At 42.5% G+C, this 24,815-nt stretch overlaps 1 long non-coding RNA gene across 1 annotated transcript in view; it reads right to left on the bottom strand.

Annotated features, from left to right (window-relative positions):
• Positions 1 to 350: 350 nt before the first annotated feature.
• The window catches only part of LOC138757453 (uncharacterized), a 37,454-nt gene continuing 12,989 nt past the window's right edge, over positions 351 to 24,815 (bottom strand). Inside the window, exons 2-3 of the long non-coding RNA XR_011353608.1 lie at positions 2,310 to 2,477; positions 351 to 683 (exon numbers count right to left, since the gene is read on the bottom strand). This is a non-coding gene — a long non-coding RNA (uncharacterized lncRNA). The remainder of the gene's footprint in view (positions 684 to 2,309; positions 2,478 to 24,815) is intronic.

The following is a 24,815-nucleotide window of genomic DNA, read 5'->3' as shown; positions in this document are numbered from 1 at the left end:
TTAATCACATTAATTGTTTGATTACAAATTTAAAACTGTGGAGCACAGGAGCAAATGAAGGAGAAAATGTCTTTGTCTCCAACATTATGGCGGGCACTGTATGTTGTGTTATGCAGACTTCTAAAACTGAGAGTAAAATTGTCAGCACTTATCTTTCCCAAGGTTGTCTCTGCACATTCCGAATTGACCAATATGGCAAAGGCTATTACAACAAATGGGAAAAGGTTTCCATAGGAATCCTCCTTATATTTACCCACAAGCATTGTCCAAGCAAACTGAAACAGATTTCACTTGATTTTCGAAATGATGGAGCTTCAAAAACTCTGAAAGAACTATCTAGAAAATGCAGCTTGAACATCCATTTCTCCACCATTTGCACTGAGGCAAGCATTAAGAAACTCTCTGCCGAAAAGTATCCATGAATTGACTCTTCCTTCATTGAAAAGCATCTCAGCCATTTACGAGCAGCATTCCATACATTTGCTCAGCTGTCTGAACCTGCTGTGCGATTATTAGCCAGCACCTGTCTTAACCTCCACTGCCCATATTTACAAGTCCATTTCTCCTTTGCCCTCTATAGATCACAGTTTTATGAAACTTCTGTGTTATGGCTGTTAATTGATGTGTACTGGTGCTGATAGCTTATGAAAATTCTTCCTGCTTGCCGATGATTTGTCCATGCTCTGTGAAAAGAGCAGATGAGTTATTATTAGTACTAAAAAGACTGATCACTCAAGAATATTTTCATGATGTGAAATATGAAGCACCAGGGCACAATTCATGTACCTACACTGATGTGACAAATGGAATACGACACAGAATATATGATTAATGCTTACATACCAGGTAGTCTGCATTCATCTTAAACTTTCTGAAGAATCTCCATATAATCTTTATCTGTCCTGCTCATGTGCTAGCAAAGACCTTTCAAAGTAAGATTTGCCATCTTTTTGTTCAATTGGCTTTCTATTCAGTCAGCTTTGCTTTAAGCATGAACAGTCCTAAATCATACCATGGGCTAATTTAATACCCAGCAATGCATTTATGTTTTATTTGTCCACTTATCTTTATAAAAGAGTCAATTATAATCTAATCCTTCACAAGTTCATTTATACCATTTGGGAAAGGATGAAATATCAGCTAGAAATTCATTTTTCTAATGTCTTCATGGGGTTCATTCAGACATATAGAAATTAAAGGGAAGAAAAAAAACATTCAATCCCTCAAAGTCATGGTGCAGTTTCAATGATACATTCAATGATAAAACAATTAGACCACAGTCATGAAATCTCTGGAATGAGGTTATAAAATAGTTCAAAACAGACTAATTAGAGGGATGAATGCAGGAAAATTCTCTTTCTACCCACTCAAGCATGCAAAAACTAGTTAAGCCTAGCACATTGCCAATGTCCATATTGTCAGGTATTTCATCACATGTCATCTTTGCTCAAGCCCAACTCTCAGTAGAAAATTTGAAGAGTCAGCTATCAGTACGAGCTGGCATGCTATTCCAAAGGTTTCCTCTGATCTTGGAAAAGTACCAGCTAGCATCTGCAGTTCTCCCTCGTGTGACTTATATGTACAGTCTTTTATTTCAATCTATCTAATTGAAGTAATTCATCAATTGAATAATTAAATTGTTTAACCATGTATCTTTTAAAAAAAAAATCAGACCTCGCTTAATCTTTGCATCTACAAACTTTTTTACATTTCACAATAAAGATTTTAAGCTATTCGTTCTTACAGCTTTTTCTATGAACATTTTTCAAAACTTCTGTGTGAAACACCAAAACTGGCTATAATGTGATCACCCAGGTTTTGTTTAAGACAATATAATGTACTTCATTCTATCGTGAATGATCCAATTAACACAAATCCTTTAAAAAAAATTATAGATTTGGCTTCATGGTTTTTTTATGAACTTCTAGTTTTTGAAGCTCTAAAGGTCCTTTTCCTTCATAATCAATTTTAACTTTGACCTGTACAATCTGTGGAAAAACATTATGTTGCTCAAATCCAAATACATAAAACTACATTTACCTAAAATAACAGTTTGCCCTATTCCCTAAGGGAATACAGATCTCCTCCAATCTGAAAATCATCCACAAATTTTGTATCACATCTAGATGTGCAAACCTTTTTTTCCCCAAACAAACTATACCTAATTTTCACCTTATCTGGTGACTGGACTCTAAGCAAATGTGGTCATTAAGAAGTTGCCTATACTTAATCCATTGCATCAAATTTCTACTAATTCGGCAAGATTCTATGAGATGCAGTCTTGCTACAGACTTTCTGAAAATCCTCACCTTCATAAGTTCTTGAAAATAATCCAGTAAGTTCAAATAAGAATAATTATTGCCAGTGGACCCCATGTAACTTTGATTTTATGCATTTTCTTCCATGCCTTATTAGGTTGACTTTATGAAACAAAACCAAAGATGTTGGAAAAACCCAACAGGTTATGCATGTAGCATCTGTGGAAAGAGAAACACAGTTAAATGTTTCAGTTTGAAGTCGCTGAGATTCACCAGCATTTTCTGGGGTTTTTTTCAGGGTGACTTATTTGTTGCAAAACAACTCTCACGTGTTTTTAGTTTCAGACAACAAGCTGACATGTCTTGCTTCCTGTCTCTACGAATGAAATAATTGTTAAGTGTCATCCTGAAAATGGTCCTCGGCATTTTGTCATGCCAGCAGCTGGGACATCTGGTATTAACCTTTACTGAATAGCTGAGTCAAATGGTTAAGCATAATATCAAGGGTAACACTTACTTCATTCTTTTACCCTTTTGACAAGCCCACATGTATCTAAACTGAGCTTTCTGATTTTTTTTGCAGTTGATAACTCAAGTATGCACCATTTATGACTATTTCTGTACTTAATTAAATGCATATGATTCCAAAAGCAACCCTATTATATGAAATCCTGATAACAATGAACTAGATTTCATAAAAGTCATGAGAGAAATGATACACGCCTGACATCTTGATTTTGGACAGTGGAAGTATGCAAATTAAAACCTTTCTTAATGACAAGTTGAATGAAGTGCATAGAGTAGAACTCCTCCCTCTTAAATTCCTTCAGTGACTTACCAGTAAAGATCACATCATCTTGCAAAACTGAAGGATAATTTTAAAATTGAAAGAACATATCTGTAAATGAAAATATTACCTAGATCGTAAGAAGACCCACTTTAATAAAAGGGAAGAGTTCGGACACAAAACATTATGGTGATAAAAGTGGGCTCTTAAGGAGCAATATGGGTCTTACAAATGATGATATTGTCAGAGGAAATAAACCAGCAAATACATGAAACAATTGTTTTGCATCGGATTTCAGGAAACAAATAATGACTCAAAAATTGGGATTCTCAAAAATTCTTAAGCCAAACAACAACAATGAAGGAAATTAAAAAGGCATTAAGGATGTCAACTCCCAGAATGTATAATTTCCATTCCAGGATTTCCAAGTAAGCTAATGAAAAATTGCAGAATCTCCAACTTCAGCAAATTATAGTTATCTTCATTTGAAAAACATTTCTTTAAATTGGAAAATACAATAATCTTTCTGAAATTGAAAAAAAATAGCAAGAAAACCCAGAGAATTACAAAACAGATAGCTTGTCAACTATTCTTGGGATATTACTGGAATCTTATAATCAAGCAAATGAACACCTTGAACAGATTCAGTTGATTAAGGACAGCTAGCATGGATTTATAAAAGGTCAGTGGTGTTTTTTGTTTCATGTCTACACTTTGAGATTTCAGATTTGGGAGTGCTGTAAGTAAAAGTTGCAGTATATACAGAAGTTTTTTTAATTTAGTTTTTACAAAATTAAAGTATCCAAGGTGCAAGATTGCAGAAAATTTTTTTAAGTGGAATAAAAGGACTTGCTTCCATAAAAAAATCAGTAATGTTTGATAAATCTGACTACGTTGAAAATATAACTAAAGTAGTTCTTGAGGGACTTGAGGGATTTTGATATTTAGACTATCAAAATGCCATAAACTGATACAGAGAGAATTTTTTTTAAATTCCTCATAAAATATTGGGTTTTGTCTCTGAAGGTCATGAAGCTACTTTGCAGATGTACAGATATTCCCAATTTGGAATATTCTAATCTGGGCACCATATATCAATAAGGATATATTGGGTCAAAGAGCATATGGAATGGGTTTAAGAGTTGGATACGTAGATTTCGAAGCCATTACATTAAAACGAGGGACAATTTAGAAAGTTAACACAAGATTAGGATATTAAAGGGTACCCCATAATGCTGATGGAGAGAAACTACACCTGTTATCTAGGCAGCCACGGAGAGTCTTTCAGAGGAAAAGTTAGAAAATATTTCACTGCAAAGAAAAGTAAAAGTTTGAAACTCTCTTCCACAGCAAATAACTAATGCAGGATTATTTATGATTTTTAAGTTTACCAGTCAGGGATATATGGCAAAAGAATGTAACAGAGTAAAAGAACAGGATCAAAGGGATACATGTTCTACTCTTGATGTTTGTCCAAAATTAAATTATACAGTTTTAAGCAGTACTAGTCATAGAGTTCATATATAAAATATTTTGAGTGATTCAGAACTACGCTGAGTCTGTGAGTAAAGCTTATAAATACAGATATGCGCCACTTAATGCCTACGATACATTAGGCAATATGGATCTTGTGCGAACACCATATTATATACTTAGCAAAGCTACATGGGATACTGTAGTGCACCTGTAGACATTTTATTTGTAAGTAGGGATCAGTATGGGGACCAACACCCTGTGGGGAGAGAGCGGGGGAGCGAGATCAATGTGGGGACTGACAGGTCTGTGGGGAGAAAGCAGGGCAGTGGGATCAGTGTGGGGACTGACAGGGCTGTGGGGAGAAAGCAGGGCAGTGGGATCAGTGTGGGGACTGACAAGGGCTGTGGGGAGACAGCAGGGCAGTGGAATCAGTGTGAGATCCCTCATGGGGCTGTGCAGATAGAGCGGGGCAATGGGAACAATGGGGAGAGCATAGGGCAATAGAATTAGTAGGGACTGATGTTGGGCTGTGGGGAGAGAGCGGGGCAGTTGGATCAGTGTGGGTATACAGTACACAATTTCCTATAGCTAGCAATTGCTTTTTCTAAATTGCTGCGGACTTGCTTGCAGTAACTGAATAATTATGGGACCAAGAAAGTATATGCGGTAGGACATTAGTGCATCTACAGGTATGCACCACATGCTTATAGTGCAAAAGCAAAACATATGGTAAAACTTTATAAATTACTGGTTAATATAAGACTATAATAAAACAGAGCAATGACTTAACACCATATTCCTGCATCATTCCCCTTCCTATATCAAAATCTATCAATCTCCCTTCTGAGAAAGCTCAATGATTCAACAGCCACAGCTCTCAAGGGCAGAGAAGTCCAAGGATGCATCCCACTGCATAAAGAAATTTCTCCTCATTTTGGCCCTAAATGGCCTTCATTTTTTTTTTCCTGACTATAATCCTTGATTCTACACTTCTCCCCAAAGGATGGCATCTTTCCTGCATCTAGCCTGTTAAGCCCTGTAAAGATTTTGCAAGTTTGAAATACATCTCCTCTCAGTTTTCAAAACTCTAAAATATGGGCATTATCTATTTAATTTCTTCACATGCAGGAAACCATCTCTGGAATCAGACTAATGAATCCTCAGTGACAAGTTTATCACACTGTAGGTAAGGAAGCCAAAACTACATTAACCACAGTCTCACGAAGGCCCATTCTAAATGCAATAAGACATCATTATGCTATATTCATATCCTCTAATAATAAAGGCCGATCGAGTTTGAATATGCTAGAAAACCAGTTTGAACATTTTTTGACAACTTTGTTTTTAAATGTTTCTGCTTATTTTTAAATTCAAGTTGGTGCCAGACATTGGTAACGTTTTTGCAGTGCCTGGATAGCAGGCGAATCTAAGATTTTCACTGCATCTCAGTATGTAACAATAAACTAAACTTTTTGGATATCATTTTCCTTCCAAAATATTTGCTACACCTACAGACAGGCCTTCGGTAATGTGTGTAAAAGATTTGGGTTCCTTTGAATATTAACTGTGGTGGTACACCACCGGCCTACTGCAGCGGGCAACCTCTGTACCTGCAGGAGTGTAAGGGTACAGGACAACACTTGTCCCGCTGTCAGTCAGTCGGCCTGAATGGATCACTCCCTCTGGGATATAAGCCTGCGCTGGCCTCCCGAGGCCTCACTCAGTGTTGCTGCAGCTACAGCCAGCCTGGCTCAGTGGAAGTCTTTGTGGATTTAAAGCCTGTTGTACAGATCTTACCTTGTGTGTGTCTGATTCTGGCTGAAAGCACACCACAATTTAATCCACAAAATTTGCCCACGGCTGCTAAGGAAAAACTCCTGAGTGCAGGGAACCTCGAAGTTGACCCTTGCCACCCAGAAGCCCAGACACGCTGTGATAGTACAGATCTATCACCAATGTACATAGTGTATATAGTTACTGTATCTAGACTGTGCTTACAGCGATTGGCTGAGAGCTAAGCCACACCTATTGTTTGGGCCTTAAAGGGTTGTGTCCCTAGCCAGGTCGGATCATTCCGGACTGGTCGGCCACCTGTGAAGAGCTCCGGTCTTTTGCTAATAAAAGCCTTGGTTTGGATCAACAAGTCTTTGGTTCTTTCGACGAGCTCTACAATTTTATTAGCAAAAAGAATTTTTTTTGAAAGGGATGGAGCGTTTAACTCGGCCAGAAAAACTTGATATCGACCCACAGTCAGCTACAGCCTTCAAAGCCTTTAAGTTCTGGCTGCTGAACTTTGAAAACTTCCTGAGATTCATTCAGGTAGAGGAGGATAACCAGCGTCTAACAGCATTGCTGTCTATGGTGTCCTTGAGAGTCTACGAGAACATCCAGGATGAGACCACTTACACCGCAGCCATAAAGGTACTGAAGGAACTGTATGATCAACCGGTGAACAGAGTTCATGCCCGGCTCATGCTTGCGTCGAGGAAACAACAGCCCGGCGAGTCCAGCAGGGCATATTTACAAGTACTAAAGGCATTGGGCAAGGACTGTAACTGTGTGGACAAAACTGCTGCCGAGATCACTAGCGACCTCGTCCGGGATGCCTATGTGGCCGGGCTCCGATCGAACGAAGTGAGGCTGCGTTTGCTCGAACAAGGGGTAGAAAAACTAGAGGACGTGGCCCGGATTGCAATCACAATGGAGGATGCAGCCTTAAAGTCCACCGAGCTCTCTAGGGACTGGACCCCTCGTTCTGATGTGAGTAAAGTGCCCTTCTACCCTACCCCTGACGGCCTGTCGGCTGCTGCTACCCTGCCCCGTGCGAACCCGAAATGTTATTTCTGCGGGAGGGACAAGCACAGCAGATCCCAGTGCCCAGCAAGAAAAGCCAGGTGCCAGAAGTGCCTTAAAAAGGGCCACTTTGCTGCAGTCTGTAGGTCTAAAATGGCCGCCAGCAAACACAGTGCCTCGTGTGAAGCTCAACCGCCACTATCCCATTCAAACTCTTCTTCCCCAGAGCTCTCGTCCAATGAGAGCGAGGGCTCCCCCGCACGGCAACGCCTGACGTCACGGAGACGCCGAACCCGGAAGGGGCAACCCACCGTCGCAACCATGGTGATGGCCTGCCTCTCGCCCCCGTGCGGAACACTTGACACTACCGCCGCTGCTGCCGCCGCCACAGCCACCCCCGGGGCCGACGCTACCGCCGCTGCTGCCGCCGCCACGGACACCCCCGGGGCCGACGCTACAGCCGCTGCTGCCGCCGCCACGGACACCCCCGGGGCCGACGCTACCGCCGCTGCTGCTGCCGCCACAGACACCCCCGGGGCCGACGCTACCGCCGCCGCAGCCACCCCCGCGACCAACCAGGTGCTCACCCTAGCGTCCATCGCTGACGACCGCCAGGGCCCGACCACCGATCACGAGCAACTACAAACCCCACTACTTACCATTCACCCGCCACAACAGCACTTCCGGGAGGTTCTCCAACCTGCTCCTCGAGCGTTGACTACGTCATCCCGTTGCGTGACGTCATCCCGTTGCGTGACGTCATCGCGCAAAACTCGCCTGTCAACTGCTTCAATAACATTAAACCAGCAATGCTCTCATCCCCTCACCAGAGCAATGGAACTGATTAAAGTGCATGGACACTACACCAATTGCTTATTTGACTCTGGGTCAACTGACAGTTTTATCCAGCCAGATCTGGCCCTCCGTTGGGGACTTGACATTATCCCCACTACCCAGAGGATCTCATTAGCGACGAGGTCGCACTCGACTGGGATAAAGGGGTATTGCATCGCCACGCTGGAAGTACAGGGCGTGACGGTCACCCACTTTAAATTATTCGTCCTTCCCCAATTGTGCGCCCCAGTGTTGCTGGGATTAGACTTCCAGTGTCAGTTCCAAACGGTGTCCCTACACTTTGGGGGACCCCACGCCCCCCTCTCGGTCTGCCATTGCCCCACTCCCGAAGCACCCGAGCAACCCGCCCCCGTGCCCCGGGGCCAATCCTGCGGCCTTTCCACACTCCGGATTGCCCCGCCAGCACTCTTCGCAAACCTCACCCCTGGCTGGAAGCCTGTGGCCACCAAAAGTCGGCAATATAGTTACGAAAACAGGCAATTCATTAGGAGTGAGGTGCGTAGATTGCTGGATGAGGGCATCATCGAACCCAGTTCAAGCCCCTGGAGAGCCCAGGTGGTGGTTGTCAAGAATGGGGAAAAACTACAGATGGTGGTCGACTACAGCCAGACCATTAACCGCTTCACACTCCTGGATGCGTACCCCCTGCCACGCATCACGGATGTGGTGAACCAGATCGCCCAGTACCGCATTTTCTCCACTATTGACCTACGTTCGGCCTACCACCAGCTCCCGATCCGCTGCGAGGACCGACCATTCACGGCCTTTGAAGCGAATGGGCGGCTATATCAATTTCTCAGGGTACCATTCGGGGTCACAAATGGTGTCGCGGTCTTCCAGCGGGAAATGGACAGGATGGTGGACCAGAACGGGCTAACCGCTACCTTCCCGTATCTGGACAATATCACCATCTGCGGCCACGACATGCAGGACCATGACGCCAACCTAGACAAATTTCTTCAAACTGCCCGTCAGCTAAACCTGACTTACAATTTGGACAAGTGTGTTTTCCGGACCACACGACTCGCTATTCTAGGTTGTGTGGTGGAAAACGGGATAGTCATGCCAGATCCTGACCGCATGCGTCCCTTAATGGACTTACCCCCCCCACATACCCAGAAAGCTCTCAAACGCTGCCTGGGCCTTTTCTCTTATTACGCACAATGGGTTCCAAACTACGCCGACAAGGCACGTCCTCTTATCAAGACCACCTCTTTTCCCCTCTCGACCGAAGCCACAGCGGCTTTCGATCGAATCAAATCTGACATCGCTGCTGCGACGCTGCACGCGATCGATGAGTCTGTCCCGTTTCAAGTCGAGAGCGATGCATCCGACTTCGCCCTGGCAGCCACCTTGAACCAGGCCGGTCGGCCTGTAGCCTTCTTCTCCAGAACCCTCCAGGGTCCGGAGAGTAGACACTCCTCGATCGAGAAGGAGGCCCAGGCCATAGTTGAAGCGGTACGTCGTTGGAGACATTACCTCGCTGGGAGGCGCTTTACACTGTTGACTGATCAACGCGCGGTCTCCTTCATGTTCAGCAACACCCAGCGTGGTAAGATAAAAAACGACAAAATCGCCAGATGGAGAATCGAACTCTCCACCTTTAACTATGACATCCTGTACCGGCCTGGTAAGCTCAACGACCCGCCTGACGCGCTCTCCAGGGGGACGTGCGCCAGCATACAGATGGACAGACTACGGAAACTCCATGAGGCGCTCTGTCATCCAGGGGTCACTAGGTTTGCTCACTTTGTCAAGGCGCGCAACTTACCCTACACAGTTGAGGAGATCCGCTCCATGACCCGAGCCTGTTCGGTGTGCGCCGAATGCAAGCCCCACTTCTTCCGTCCGGATAACTCCCACGTCATCAAAGCCACCCGCCCCTTCGAGCGTCTTAGCGTAGACTTTAAGGGACCCCTACCGTCGACCAACCGTAATACCTACATCCTTACGGCCATCGACGAATACTCCCGCTTCCCATTCGCTGTGGCCTGCCCAGACACCACTGCCACCTCAGTGATACAGGCCCTTCACAGTATTTTCACCATCTTCGGGTACCCCAATTCCATCCACAGTGATAGGGGGTCCTCATTCATGAGTGCAGAGCTGCAACAGTACCTTCTGGAGTGTGGCATTGCTTCAAGCAGGACCACGAGCTATAACCCACGCGGTAATGGCCAGGTCGAGAGGGAGAATGCCACCATATGGAGAGCGGTTACACTGGCTCTCTGGTCTAAAGGTCTCCCCACCTCTCACTGGCAGGAGGTTCTCACTAGTGCCTTACACTCCATCCGCTCCCTCCTATGTACTGCAACAAATGCCACCCCCCACGAAAGGATGTTCCTTTTCCCGAGGAAATCCGAATCGGGAACCACTGTACCGGCATGGCTCACCGTCCCTGGCCCCGTCCTTTTGCGACGCCACGTCCGGCACTCAAAGAATGACCCCTTGGTCGACCGAGTGACTCTACTCCACGCGAACCCACATTACGCATACGTGGAGTTCCCAGACGGGCGGGAGGACACTGTTTCGGTGCGGGACCTAGCTCAGGACGCGGTAGACCCAGCAAACCCCCCAACTCCTTATGCTCCAGGCCCCGTGCCGCAACAGAAGGACCAACAGCACCCCAATGACTCGGGCCACCCTGCCGACAAAACGACTGGGGAATTGAGCGACGGAGCAGTCGCACCCGATGAGCCCGCTGGTGACACCACTCCAGCGACCCCAATCCCGGCACCACGGCGGTCACGCCGGATGGTCAGACCCCCTGACCGCTACAGTCCTTGACCTACCCCTTCCTTTTCATTCTCTCCCTCGTTTTTTTTTTTTTTTCCCGGGTCAATTCTCCAAGAAGGGGTGAATGTGATAGTACAGATCTATCACCAATGTACATAGTGTATATAGTTACTGTATCTAGACTGTGCTTACAGCGATTGGCTGAGAGCTAAGCCACACCTATTGTTTGGGCCTTAAAGGGTTGTGTCCCTAGCCAGGTCGGATCATTCCGGACTGGTCGGCCACCTGTGAAGAGCTCCGGTCTTTTGCTAATAAAAGCCTTGGTTTGGATCAACAAGTCTTTGGTTCTTTCGACGAGCTCTACACACGCTTTGAGATCTGGCAGCACACGGTCGAGGCAATCATCGAAGCGCACGCAGGCAGCATCCTGGACTCAGATCGGAAGAGGCTGGTCCTACTCCGGACAAAGCTAAGTCCCCACGCCTTCCAGTCAATCAAAGGCTGCTCCACGTACAAGAGCACAATGGACACTCTCGAGAACTTGTACAAGACCCCCATGAATGCGGTCTGTGCAAGGTACCTCCACAACACCTGAGCCCAGTAACCCGGGGAGACAGCTGAGTCTTACCTGGGACATGTGCGAGAGTTGGCCCGACCGTGTCTGGCTGAATCTGGGGTAAGCACAGAGGAGGTTGAGAGGCTGATCCGGGACGCCTTCGTCTGAGTGCTACGCTCAAAGGCCATCCAGAGGAAGCTGCTGGAAGATAGTATCTACACCCTGACTAAGACAGTGGAAATGGTCCGAACCCTGGAAGCTGCAGCCCTGCACATCGAAGCCTTCGATTCAAAGTTCTCCCAGGCTCCCTTATGGCCTTCTCACACTGCAGCTGCAGCCCCAGACCAAGCTGGGAAGGAGAATGTCGCTGCGGCACGCACCCGGCGCCCCTGTAAGTACTATGGGTCCTGGTGTGGGTCAGACCGATGATCACGCTGAAACTGCCCGGCTAGGAACCAGTACTGTTCCCAAAACAGCTACGACATCCAGTACCACACGTAGAAGTTTAACGACTCCCCCGATGCCCTCTCTCGGACCTGCGCAGCTATGCACGATGACAGGTTGCAGGCATTGCATGAGTCCCTCTGCCATCCGGGCGTCACCAGGTTGTACCATTTCATTAAGTCCCAGAACCTGCCGTCCACCATCAGGGACATCAAGGACATGACTGAGGCCTGCCGGGTCTGCGCGGAGGGTAAACCCCGTTTCTTCTGCCCACCTCAGGCCCATGTCATAAAGGCCACTTGGCCCTTCGAGCATCTCGGCATGGACTTCAAAGGGCCCCTGCCTTCCACGAACCGAAATGTCTACTTCTTCACGATAGTGGACGAGTAGTCACGCTTCCCTTTCGCTATCACTTGCCCGGACACCTCCACGGCCACCGTCATCAGGGCCTTGGAGCAGATCTTCAACATGTTTAGCTACCCCGCTTTCATCCTCAGCGACCAGGGGCCTAGTTTCATGAGTAACGAGTTGTGCCAGTACCTGATGGTGAGGGCATCGTGACAAGCCACACGACAAGATATACCAGAGATGCAATGGGCAAGTGGAATGTGAAAACTGGGTGGTCTGGAAGACAATCCTCCTGGCTCTCAAGTCAAAAGGGTGGGCCATTGAATACTGGCACAATGCCCTGCCCGAGGCACTCCATGCCATTCGGTCGCTGCTATATACAGCTACCAATGAGACCCTTCATGAACATCTGTTCACATTCCCCAGGAAGTCGGCGACTGGAATGTCCCTCCCAGCATGGCTCACGTCCCCGGGACCGGTGCTCCTGCGTAAGCACGTATGGACACACAAGGCCAAACCCCTGGTCGAGCAGGTCTTCCTCCTACACGCGAACCACAACTACACCTATGTTAGGTTCAGCAGTGGCAGGGAGGACACCGTCTTAACCAGAGACCTGGCACCAGCAGGAGCACCCACCACTCCACGGCATCCTTCAGCCCAGGATGACACTGACCGGACATACATCCCCATCCCAAGGGAGCTATGGGACGCAGGACCTCCCTGACCACCAGGGGCCCTCTTCAGCCCTGGGGGACGAACCTGCCGCCCTCACCCATCCAATACGACTCTCACACGTCGACCCTGGCCTATTTGGCCACCCCTCCGTGCGACACCACACCAGTCACACAGACCTCTGCCGCCAGTCCCCCCACTTCCCCTCCAACCAGTGACCAGGAGCCAGTCCTAGGACGGACACAGAGACCCCGGCGGCTGCCAGATCGTCTCAATCTATAAATATTGTATTTTGTATAGTGGGTATGATTCCTTATTACTGCCCCCCCACCCACCTCCCCGGGACAATTTTAAAGAAATAGGTGAATGTGGTGGGACACAACTGGCCTACTGCAGGGGACAACCTCTGTACCTGCAGGAGTGCAAGGGGACAGGACAACACCTGGCCAGCTGTCAATCAGTCAGCCTGAATGGATCAAGCCCCACCCGGTCAGGTGTTAATCACCCTCTGGGATATAAGCCTGCGCTGGCCTCCCGAGGCCTCACTCAGAGTTGCTGCAGCTGCAGCCAGCCTGGCTCTGTGGAAGTCTTTGTGAATTAAAGCCTGTGGTGCAGTCTTTACCTTGTGTGTGTATCTGATTCTGGCTAACAGCGCACCACACTAACATTGCATAATACCAGCTGAGTACACCCCCTTGAAGCTTAAGACTTAAGACTTAAGACAATTATTTCTAATTGTGGGCTCCATACTCAAAAGCAAGAGTTAAAGGTTTTGGAGAGATAGCATAATAGTATCAAAGAGGTTTCACACCTCTGGATACAGGGAGTAATAGTCTGTGACTACAAGATAGTCCTTCCCTTGACATTTGAATAGGTCAGTGCCTACCTTCTGTTAAAATCTGTATGGTGCTGGGTGTGGCTTTAGTGGTTCTGCAGGACTGCTTGCTTGATATTTCCGGCATATCGTACAGTTTAACACTCATGTTGATTCTTCTCTTACACTTTTTGATTTTGTGATTTCCTCCATGGATCCTTTTTAGCATTTCTTTTCTCAGACTCTTTGGGATAAGGATTTTACTTCCTTTGTAGATAATGTTCTCAACCACTGACAGTTAAGCCCTGCAGTTCCAGTTCTCTGAAACGTCAGGTGAGCAGTCCTGCTTCATGTTGGGCCATCCATCCAAGATGTTTTTTTCTCAGTTGACTCAGTGTTTCATCTTTGTTTGTCTCTGACTTTATGAGCTCCATTTTTGCATCTGATATGGGCAATGCACTTGTGATCATGTCCACGAAGGCATTCTCGTCTTCATATATTTTGGTGTTTGCGGGCTCTCTCGTGTCAACAGCACTAGACAACATGTCTACTGTGGACATTAGCTTAGCCAGAGTGTACGCCACATTCGGTGTATACCGTTGCAGCCTAATCATCATTCTTTGTATTCTCAGTGGACATTTATTTAATGAGTTTTGGAACAATGCAGTCAAGAGCTTATGGTCAGTCTCTACACTGATTGCTTGTCCTGACACAAACTGATGAAATCTTTCATAGGCGTATGTGATGCTGAGCAGCTCCTTTTCAATTTGAGGGCATCGCATCTCCACGTCTGTCATTGAGCGTGATGCATATCAATGGGTTGCCAGTCATCATATTTTTGCAGAGGCACTGCATCAAGCCCACTATGTCATGCATCTGATGATATCTTGATGGGTCTCACTGGGTCATAAAACCTCAGAATTGGTTCCTCTGTGAACAGTTTCTTTAGTTCCCTCCATGACTTTTTATGCTCATGATTCCATTCCCTTTCAATGTTCTTTTCTGTTAGTCTTCTCAATGGAGCCATCTTTTCTGAGAGATTAGATATGAATTTACCCATATAGTTGACCATTCCATTAAACCTCTATTCATCTTTTTTGCATTGTGGCCTTGGCATATTCCCAATGGCAGACTCTTTTCTGGGATTTGCTACAAATCCTACAAATCTCCTACAAATGTTCGTTCTGTCACCCCGAACTGGCATTTCTTTCTATTCAGCTTCAGGTTTGCTCTCCTTGTTGCTTCCAGCGCTTTCCTTAGTCTCTCATCATGCTATATTCTCGTGGTTCATCCACTGAGGTATCAACTCCGTCCAGGTGCTCATAGACCAAATGGATAGTTTTGTGATACCCTTCAGGAGCTGAGGCAATTCCAAATGGTAACCTTAGGAATTTGTATCTGCCAATGGACTATTGAATGTGCAGTCTTGAAGTTGCTTCATCCAATTCTAACTGCCAAAATCCTGATGATGCATCTAACTTGCTGAAAAACTTTACATTTGTTTATGATTTTGTTTATGTGTCAGAAGCTTAAAGTGTTATCTATTTATTGCTTTGTTTAGATCTATTGGATCCAGGCAAATTCTAAACTTTCCATTCTTTTTGTCCACAACAATGAGTGGACTCACCCACTCCATTGACTCATCTATCTTCAGAATCATGTTCAGGCTTTCCATCCGGCCCAACTCTGCCTTTAGTTGCTTTTGAAGTGCAAATGGAACTTTTTTGCATGAATGTATTATCGGTAGCAAACGTTCATCCACTCTGATCATGTGTTCTCCTAGAAGGCATCCTAGACCCTGAAATAGGTCATTGTACACTTTCATGAATTCATCGTAGACTGTCTCTCCTTCACTTTCCACAACGAGGACTCTTTTTACTTGATTCAGTTTCTCACAAGCTGTAGCATGGCCTGCACATCCTTTGGTACCATGATGAATGTGCTCTTTGTCCTTGTACTTCACTTTGACCATGCATTCTCCTTGCACTGGTATATCGGTACCTGAATATCCTTTCATCTTCACTTTTGTTCCATACATCTTTAGTCTCGGTCTAAACTTCTTAAAATCAGTCTCCAGTATCCAATTTAACTGAAATGTAAATGTCATTCACTTTTAATCTCAACATCCAGTCTCTGTTTTCTTTCTTGTTTTCAGTCACAACATCTGCATAGAATTCCTCCATCTCTCTTTCATCTACTGCATGAACCTTGCTTTGTTACACATGGTTCCTACAGCAAAAGGCATAATGGTTCCTTTTGTTGCGCATATTGCATGTTATACCATATGCTGGACACTTTTTTGATAGGTGTTGTGTACGCATCAACAACATGGCTTTTGATTGTCCCTTTCATATTTGTTCACTGGCCATGCCTGTCTTTCTACTTTGGTGCGCTTTTTGTTAAAGAGTCTATGTCTGTTCTTGCCAACTGCCTCCATGTTGCAGCTAGTTTCACCTTTGCCTGCGTTTTTACAGTTTCTGTAGCTCTATAGAGTGCTATGGCTTTTTCCAGGTCTAGACTTTGCTCTCTTAGCAGTCTTTTCCATAGACTGTTTTCTGGAATACAATACACAAGTCTATAATTTATCAGTGAGTCAGTCAGTTCCCCAAATTCACACATTTGCTTCTGTTTCTCAATTCAGACACATACTGATCAATACATTCTTCAATTTTCTGTACATGTCAAAAATCTGTGCCTCTCAAATGTCACATTATATTTAGGTATGCAGTATGCCTAAAACTGTTCCATTATTTTTTTCCAGTTTCATTTTGTCTCCTCCAGCAGCAAATGGGAAGTTATTATATACCTCCAGGGCTTCATCACCCACGACATGTAAGAAAACTGATGCTTTCACTTAATCACTTTTCTCGTCAGCTCCAACTGCCACTAAATACAATCCAAAATGCTGTTTAAATCTGTTCCAATTTTCAGCCACATTACCTGTCAGTTGACGTTTTGCTGGTGGATGTAATTCTTCCATTTTTCACTGTGTTAGCTTCTCTTCACTGATCAGTTGCTGAATTTAGATTTTACATTTTAAAGTATTTCCTTCTAATTTCCTTCTTCCCACTTCTGACACCATGTTTCATCTTGTATTCGTATGTGTGAGTTCTTAGACAACACATGGATGAAGGAAACGGTTCTTTACTTTAAAGTTGTTGAAAACAGCATATGAGGCATGCCATGAGGCTGCAAACCTCCATTACAGATCTGCAAACTGTGTGTCCTGTTCTGTGTCAGCCCCTGGTGGCAGCCAAGTATAATCAAACAGTAAGGCATTGCTAGTTGCTTTGCAACCATGATCACCATCATTACAACAAACACCAAAGGACATCTATACAAAGTGAAGGGAGAAAAGTTTAGGAGAGTATTAAAACAAGCAGTGAGGTCATTGAACCCATACAGATTAAAGAGGAGGATGTGCTTGCTGTCTTAAAGCAAATAAGGGTGGATAATTCGCCTGGGCCTGACACGATATTCCCTTGGACCTTGAGGGAAGCTAGTGGAGAAATTGTAGGGGCTGTGGCAGAAATATTTAAAATGTTCTTAGCCACAGGTGTGGTGCCGGAAAATTGGAGGGTAGCTCACATTGTTCCATTGTTTAAAAAATGGATCCAAAAGTAACCCTGGAAATTATAGACCAGTGAGCAGGATATCAGTAGTAGGTAAATTATTGGAAGGTGTTCTGAGAGATCAGATATACAATCCTTTGGATAGCCAGGAACTGATTAGGGATATTCAGCATGGCATTTTGCATGGTAGGTCATGTTAACCAATCTTAAGAGATTTTCAAAGACGTTACCAGGAAAGTTGATGAAGGAAAGGCCATGGATGTTGTCTACATGGACTTTAGTAAGGCCTTTGACAAAGTCTCACATGGGAGATTAGTCAGGAAGGTTCAGACACTAGGTATTCATGGTGAAGTAGTGAACTGGATTTAACAATGGCTGGATGGGAGTAGCCAGAGAGCAGTGGTGGATGATTGCTTCTCAGATGAGAGGCTTGTGACTAGTGGTGTGCCTCAGGGATCAGTGTTAGGACCATTGTTTTTTTTGTCAGCTACATCAATTATCTGGATTATGTGGTAAATTGGATCACATGTTTGCAGATGACACCATGATTGGAGGCATTGTGAACAGCAAAGATGGTTTTCAAAGCTTGCAGAGGGATCTGGAAAAATAGATTGAAAATGGCAGATGGAATTTAATGCAGGCAAGTGTGAGGTATTGCAGTTTGGAATGTAAATGGTGGGACACTGAGAAGTGGGGTAGAACAGAGGGATCTGGGAATACAGATACATAATGTCTGTATGTGGCATCACAGATGGATAGCATTGTAAAGTAAGCTTTCGGCATATTGGCCTTCATAAATCAAAGTATTGAGTATAGGAGCTGAGATGTCATGGTAAAGTTGGATAAGACATAGGAGAGGCAAATTGTGGAGTATTGTGTGCAGTTTTGGTCCCCTCTAACTACAGGAAATATATCAATAAGATAGAAAGAATGCTGAGAAGATTTACTAGGATGTTGCCTAGATTTCAGGAACTGAGATACAGGAAAGATTAAATAGATTAGATCTTTATTCCCTGGCTCATAGAATAAGGGCATTTAAATGGCATCTTAGACAGGGACATGGATGAAAGTAAAATGGAGGGTTATGAGGTGGAGAGGGTGATTTTTTTGGTTGGTATATATGAGCCAGCACAACGTCATAGGCTGAAGGCACTGAACTATGCTGTAATGTTCTATTATCTCTTTTAAAAAGTCTAAATTATGAATCAAATTTAAATATCACTGTGAAAATGACAGAATTGTTTGTAGCCGCGCACTACTCATGTAGTCAGTTTAAGATCCGAGTTTTATTATGGCTCAAGTCTGACTTTTATACTTTCACTGTTCCCACCATGCCTCCCCCCCCCCCCATACATAACAAAAGCAGGTTTCCCACACGCGGGTATTTTTATGCATAACAATGCCCTTCTTCTCCGAGCGCTGTCCCTGTTTGTTGGCTGTGCAGCAAGGCCAGCACCATTTTGGGGTCGCTGGCCTTTAAACTGCCTTTGCCGTTCACCTGCCAGTTCACTTATTGGGGCCAGTGCCGCTGCCCAGGCTGCTGGCCTTTGGTTGCGCTCACTGCCCAGAGCACCAGTTTGATCGCTCTTGTGGCAGGCTGCCATATGTCTCTAAATTATTGTTGCAGTTCTCTGGTTTATCAACAATTAAATTGCCATATATTTCAGTATACGAGTAGCCTTGAAACCCTAACAAATTTCTAAAGAAATGGGGGTCGATTTATACACCAGATAGGCATGCTTGTATTCAGCTAAAAAAAAAACCACTGGATGCCAATAAGGCATACAAGTCAACCTTTGAAAACCAATTCGGTGTATAGGTCAACCCTTGAAAAACCAAAAGAAAGACAACAAATTCTCAATGAAAATTTGTTATTGAATCAAAACACATTTAGAAACCCTTCACTATCATCATCTGAGGCAAAGATGGCAGCAAGCACATCCATACTCTCACCGTTTAAACAGTCATCATACGGGTCCCTGTCTGTATCTGATGAGGTGGCTTCAGCTTTGTCATCAGTGTCCATCAATAATCATCTTCTGTGTCATCAATTGTGCAAGAGATACCACACTTTTTAAACAATTTTATTACAGTCTCTACTTTCATTTTGTCCCTTGCTTTGAGCATGAAATTACACATCATATCATGTGATCCAGTAGGCATTGCCCCATCTTTTATAATGACTTTTCTGCAGTTGACATCCATGTATTCCATTCCTCATACACATGGTCTTTGAATGTCTTGTTCAAGCAGACATCAAGAGGCTGCAATAGACAAGGATTGACTTTTTTTGGCATCAGCACATTTGCAATCTTGTTTTATTCAAGCTGAATATAAGAGTAGAACAATTTCTGATCATTCATTGTTATTAATTTCTTCTGTTGGGCCGGAAATTATTCAATCTACCTTTCGGTGGAGGTTTAATGCAATGTTACTGAAAAAAACTGAATTTGTATAATTCATTAAGGATCAAATTGTTTCCTTTTTAGATTTGAATAGGAATACAGTTCAGAGTAATTTTACTGTATGGGATGGTTTGAAGGTATGGGGACAGAGCCCATAAAGTTTTAGCGTGGCAACTGAAAACAGAACAAGCATCAAGAACTATTAATGATGTGAGGAAAGATAACTCAGTTACTTTTAAACCTCAGGAAATCAATGAACAATTTTTATTATTTTATCAGAAATTATATGCTTCTGAGGGAGTTCGAGAAGATGGTTCCATTGAAACTTTTTTGTCAGAATTAAACTTGCCAATATTACGGGAAGATGATGTATGGAAACTGGATTCTCCTTCTACAGATTTAGAAATAAAGGATGTCATTCAACAAATGTCTAATGGCAAGTCTCCAGGAGATGATGGGGTCACCCAGGAACAAGCTCTACCAGCTTCGTGTTGAAGTGCAATAATAACAGTTATACCAAAAATATATATAGAGACCCTTTGAAAGTAGCTTCATATCGGCCAATTTCTTTATTAAATGTGGATTATAAAATAATAGCAAAATTATTGGCCAATTGGTACATGCTGATCAGGCTAGTTTTATTAAAAATAAATTTGCTTCTGATAATATTCTTAGAGTGATTTCACTGATCAATGCTTCACATCAGCAACCTAACCTACCAATGGTAGTTGCATTAGATGCTGAAAAAGTTTTTGATAGGGTCGAAAGGAATTTTTTAATTTAAAGTCATGAAGAAATATAAGTTTGGACCCTTTTTATTGGTTGGGTGAAGGCATTATATAATAATTCTGTTGCTAGGGTGGCAACAAATGGTCAAACCTCTTCTTTCTTTAAATTATCACGTTCAACTCATCAAGGTTGTCCTTTGTCGCCAGCTCTATTTGCGTTGGTCATCGAACTGTTAGCTCAAGCTATTAGGCAGAATGAGAATATTAGAGGTATAACGATAGTAGATAATGAATATTAGATTAATCAATTTGCTGATGACGTTTTGATATATTTAACTAATCCGGAATGATCTTTAATTTACTTCCAAGAATGTTTAGAACAGTATGGTAAATTATCAGGATATAAAGTGAACTGGGATAAAAGCGAAATATTACCAATTTCTGAAGGAAACTACGAACTATTTGTGTACACAAATTACTAAATTCCATTGGACTGATAAAATTAAGTATTTATGGATAATGATTGACGTAAATATTCAATCATTGTATAATTTAAATTATGTACCATTAATGAGAAAGATTAAAGCTGTTTTGATTAAATAGAAAGATTTACCTCTGTCATTAATAGGTCGAGTAAACTGTATTAAGATGAATATCTTTCCTTGAATTCAGTATCTTTTTCAATCAATTCCTTGTTCTCTTTCAAAATCTTTTTTCAAGACTTAAATAAAGTAGTTCGAGAATTTCTATGGAAGGTAAATTAGCTAGAGTAGCGATGCATAAATTGACTTGGAAATATGCTTTGGGAGGTTTGCAATGACCCCATTTTCAAAATTATTATAAAGCAGCTCAATTAAGATTTATTAATCATATGTTAGATATTTTGTGCACCCCTAGTTGGGCTAGGGTAGAACTGTCTGGTATATTGGAACCCTGTCCACATCAATTTGTATTTAAATTGAATTCTGTTTTATTACAGAGATATAATGTACCGACTTTGAAACATTTGTTAGAGATTTGGACCAAAAGGAATTGATTAATAGGCTCAAAAGGTAAAATATCGGTTCAGGCCCCAATATATCAAAATAAATTGATTCTTTTTCATTGAATAATAGATTTTTAGGAAATTAGCAGATTAAAGGAATAAAGTTATTACAGGATTGTTTTGGAGAGGGTAATTTTTTTTATCATTTAATCAATTTAGAGAGAAATTTGGGATTTCAGTAATTTTTTTGTTTATTATCAAATTAGAGTGTTAGTGAAAGATAATTTTGGAAGAGAAATGAAAATTCCTAAGTTAACGAAATTTGAGTTTATGATTTCTCATTTTTCAGATAAGGGTTTTATTTCAGAGATGTATGCATTGTTACAAGATACTATGGATAAAATAAATTTAGATAAATCCAGGATTAAATGGGAAAATTATTTAATTTGTGATATTAATCAGGCTGACTGGGAGATGATGTGTTTTGATAGTGTGAATAAATTGTTTAATGTAAGATATAGTATGATTAATTATAATTTTTTGCATCAGTTATATTTAACCCCTGAGAAATTGAGAAAATATGGATTTAGTAATTCAGAGATGTGTGGATCATGTGTTGGAACATTTTTACATTCCATTTGGTTTTGTGATAAAGTTCTGGTATAAAATTAGGGAATTTCTTCAAAATTTGTTTAAAATTCAATTCTTATTAGATCCTAATTTTTTTTTGTTTGGTTATATTGTTTCATTTATGGACTTGGGGTTAGAGAAGTTTCAGACAACATTTTTACATTTAGCATTGGCAGTATCACGTAAATGTGTTGCGATTTCCTGGAAAGATGAAGTTGAGATAAAAGTAAATCGTTGGCATAATGAGTTGAGGTCCTGTATTTATATGGAGAAAATAACATATAATTTGCATGATAATTATGATTTTTTTTGTTAAGATGTGGTCACCTTATTTGAAATGAATGAATTTAATAATAGCTTAAACTGTTGTGTGTATTTTTTTTCTATTTTTTCAATGCTTCCCTTGTGGGGTTTGTTAAGGGTGGGGGAGGGGTAGGATAGTTGTAGTTTTCATTTTTATACTATGGATTATGTAAAAGTTTTTGTTTTGAAAATATTAAATAAAGTTTTTTTTAAAATAGAGGCTGCAATAGAGACATCAAATGGGGATAACTGCCATGTGTTTTTTTTGTGCTAATCTATTTTTAGTGTTCTCAGTTAGTGCCTATGAAACATATCCCAGGCCAGGTTCATGGCTGCAGCTTCCACACTTTGTCTATCCATATTTCTACACTACATCCATTCATTCTCTTTCATAAAAATGTACAAAAATACCTGCTGGGAATTTTATTTTAGGTTGAAGTTTGTGCTTGAAGATTACCAAGGGTCTTAACTTCATCCAGTCGGCCATACACAATAACACAGTGGTAAACGTAATCCATTAATTGCCTGAACTTCTTTCTGGTTTGCACAGTTTTAATACTTTTATTGCCTATTATATGAAAATTCATGGGGGTTTTGTCCATGTTTCCAATATTTGCCAATGGAAACTAGTATTTCTGCTGGTTCCGTATAATAAACTGGAGAAAACTTACACATTTAGGATCAGGATCTTTTGGTAGTTTCTGAGCAATTTTGTTTTTTCTCATAATACCAGAGTTTTCCTGTTCATGAAAGTTGCACCAGCCTACTGTAGCCTCAAAATCATCACTGAAGTCTGGGTGCGACTTTGCTTACTTCACTGCAAATGTTCTTATTTAATTTCACCTGACTATGTAGCAATCTTGCATCATTTCATGTACCTATTCTGCAACATAATTCCCAACTCTGGCCAACAAGTGATTCTTCTTCTCATCCAATATTGCCTTTTCATGCATTTTTCTTAAATTCTCTTCTTTCTTCCTTCAATCTCCTATACATCCGATTTTCTTGCAGCGCCACAGTTGTTGGTTTTCTTGGCCATTTCTATCACTTTTACTTTAAAACTCACTTCAGACTTTCATCGTTTAGATGGAGCCTCCATGATAACAATCACCTCCAGCCAACACCCAACAGATTAATCATCACGATTTTTGGGGGTCGACTTATATGCCGACACACGACCAACATCTCAGGCATTGTGATTTTTGGGGATAGACCTATATACCTGATATATAAAACCCTTAAAATGAGGCTGAAAAAAAGGAGGGTCAGCTTATCTGTCAGTCAACTTATACGCCAAAATAAAGAGTAACTTGCTTTCTCACTTTCCCAGTGCAGAAGTGACTGCTTCTGTTACCTCTATGTATTTCTCTTTCCAAACACACAGGGGTGGGTAAGGAATTGTTGATGTTTTGAGTCAAGAAGGGTGAAGAGATGGGTAGGAAAAGGCCCAGCAGGTGATAGTGGACAGAAGTCAATAAAGGATGATGGGCAGATGATTCCAGGTGGAGGGGAGGGGTGAAGAGTTGGGAGACAACTCCACCAGTTTACCCATCTCCCAATTCCATCTCTCCTCCTCTTCAGTCCTCCCGCCACACCCCCACCACCCCCATATTATTGATGACAATTTTTTTTATTACAAATTTCAGCATCTGTGTCTCTTGCATCTCCATCTTAATTATTTCCCTGGAGCGGAGAAGGCTGAGGAGTGACCTGATATAAGAATACAAAATTATGAGGGAGATAACTATGGTAGAACATTTTAAAAATTCAAAAACTAGAACGAGGTAAGAAATTGGTAGAGATCAAAGAGGGATTGGAATCTAGAACACATTACCTGGAAGCAAATACTCTCAACATTTAAGAAACATAGATGATAACTTTAATAACAATGTATAGAAGGCTATGGACCCAATGTGACCAAATGAGACTAGATAGATAAGTGGAATGGTCACTGTGCACACGGTGCTCGAAAGATCCTGTTCCTGTCCTGTACAACTCCATAAGTCTATGGCTAAAGTAATTCAAAAAATACAAATCCATCTGTCTGAAGCAGTGTGAAATATATAGAGATCATATGGGTTTCTCCAGATCTTTAGGTTTCCTCCAAAATATTTGGAGTAGATGTAATGGTTGAAGCCTATTCCTGTTTTAGATGTTCAATGTTCTACGAACTGGCACGTTAGTCGACTACTGTAAATTATTATAAATGCAGGTAGGTAATGGGATACTCAAGCAACCAGAGTGAAATAGATTGGAGGGATACAAGTGTAGTGATAGGATTGATGAGATTGATCCAAGATCCAGCACAGACAATGAGCTCCTTCAAAGAGAAACACAAGTATGAGAATTATATAATCCTTGTCCCTCATCGCTTCTCCTCTTCAATGAAACAAATGTATTGTGCAAGATATAACTGGGCACAGGCTCCAGTCCTGCATCAGATTCAACTTGAT

The sequence above is a fragment of the Narcine bancroftii genome, chromosome 3 (assembly GCF_036971445.1).
Source record: "Narcine bancroftii isolate sNarBan1 chromosome 3, sNarBan1.hap1, whole genome shotgun sequence".
Lineage (NCBI taxonomy): Eukaryota > Metazoa > Chordata > Chondrichthyes > Torpediniformes > Narcinidae > Narcine > Narcine bancroftii.
This window is presented reverse-complemented; position numbering and strand designations above follow the sequence as displayed.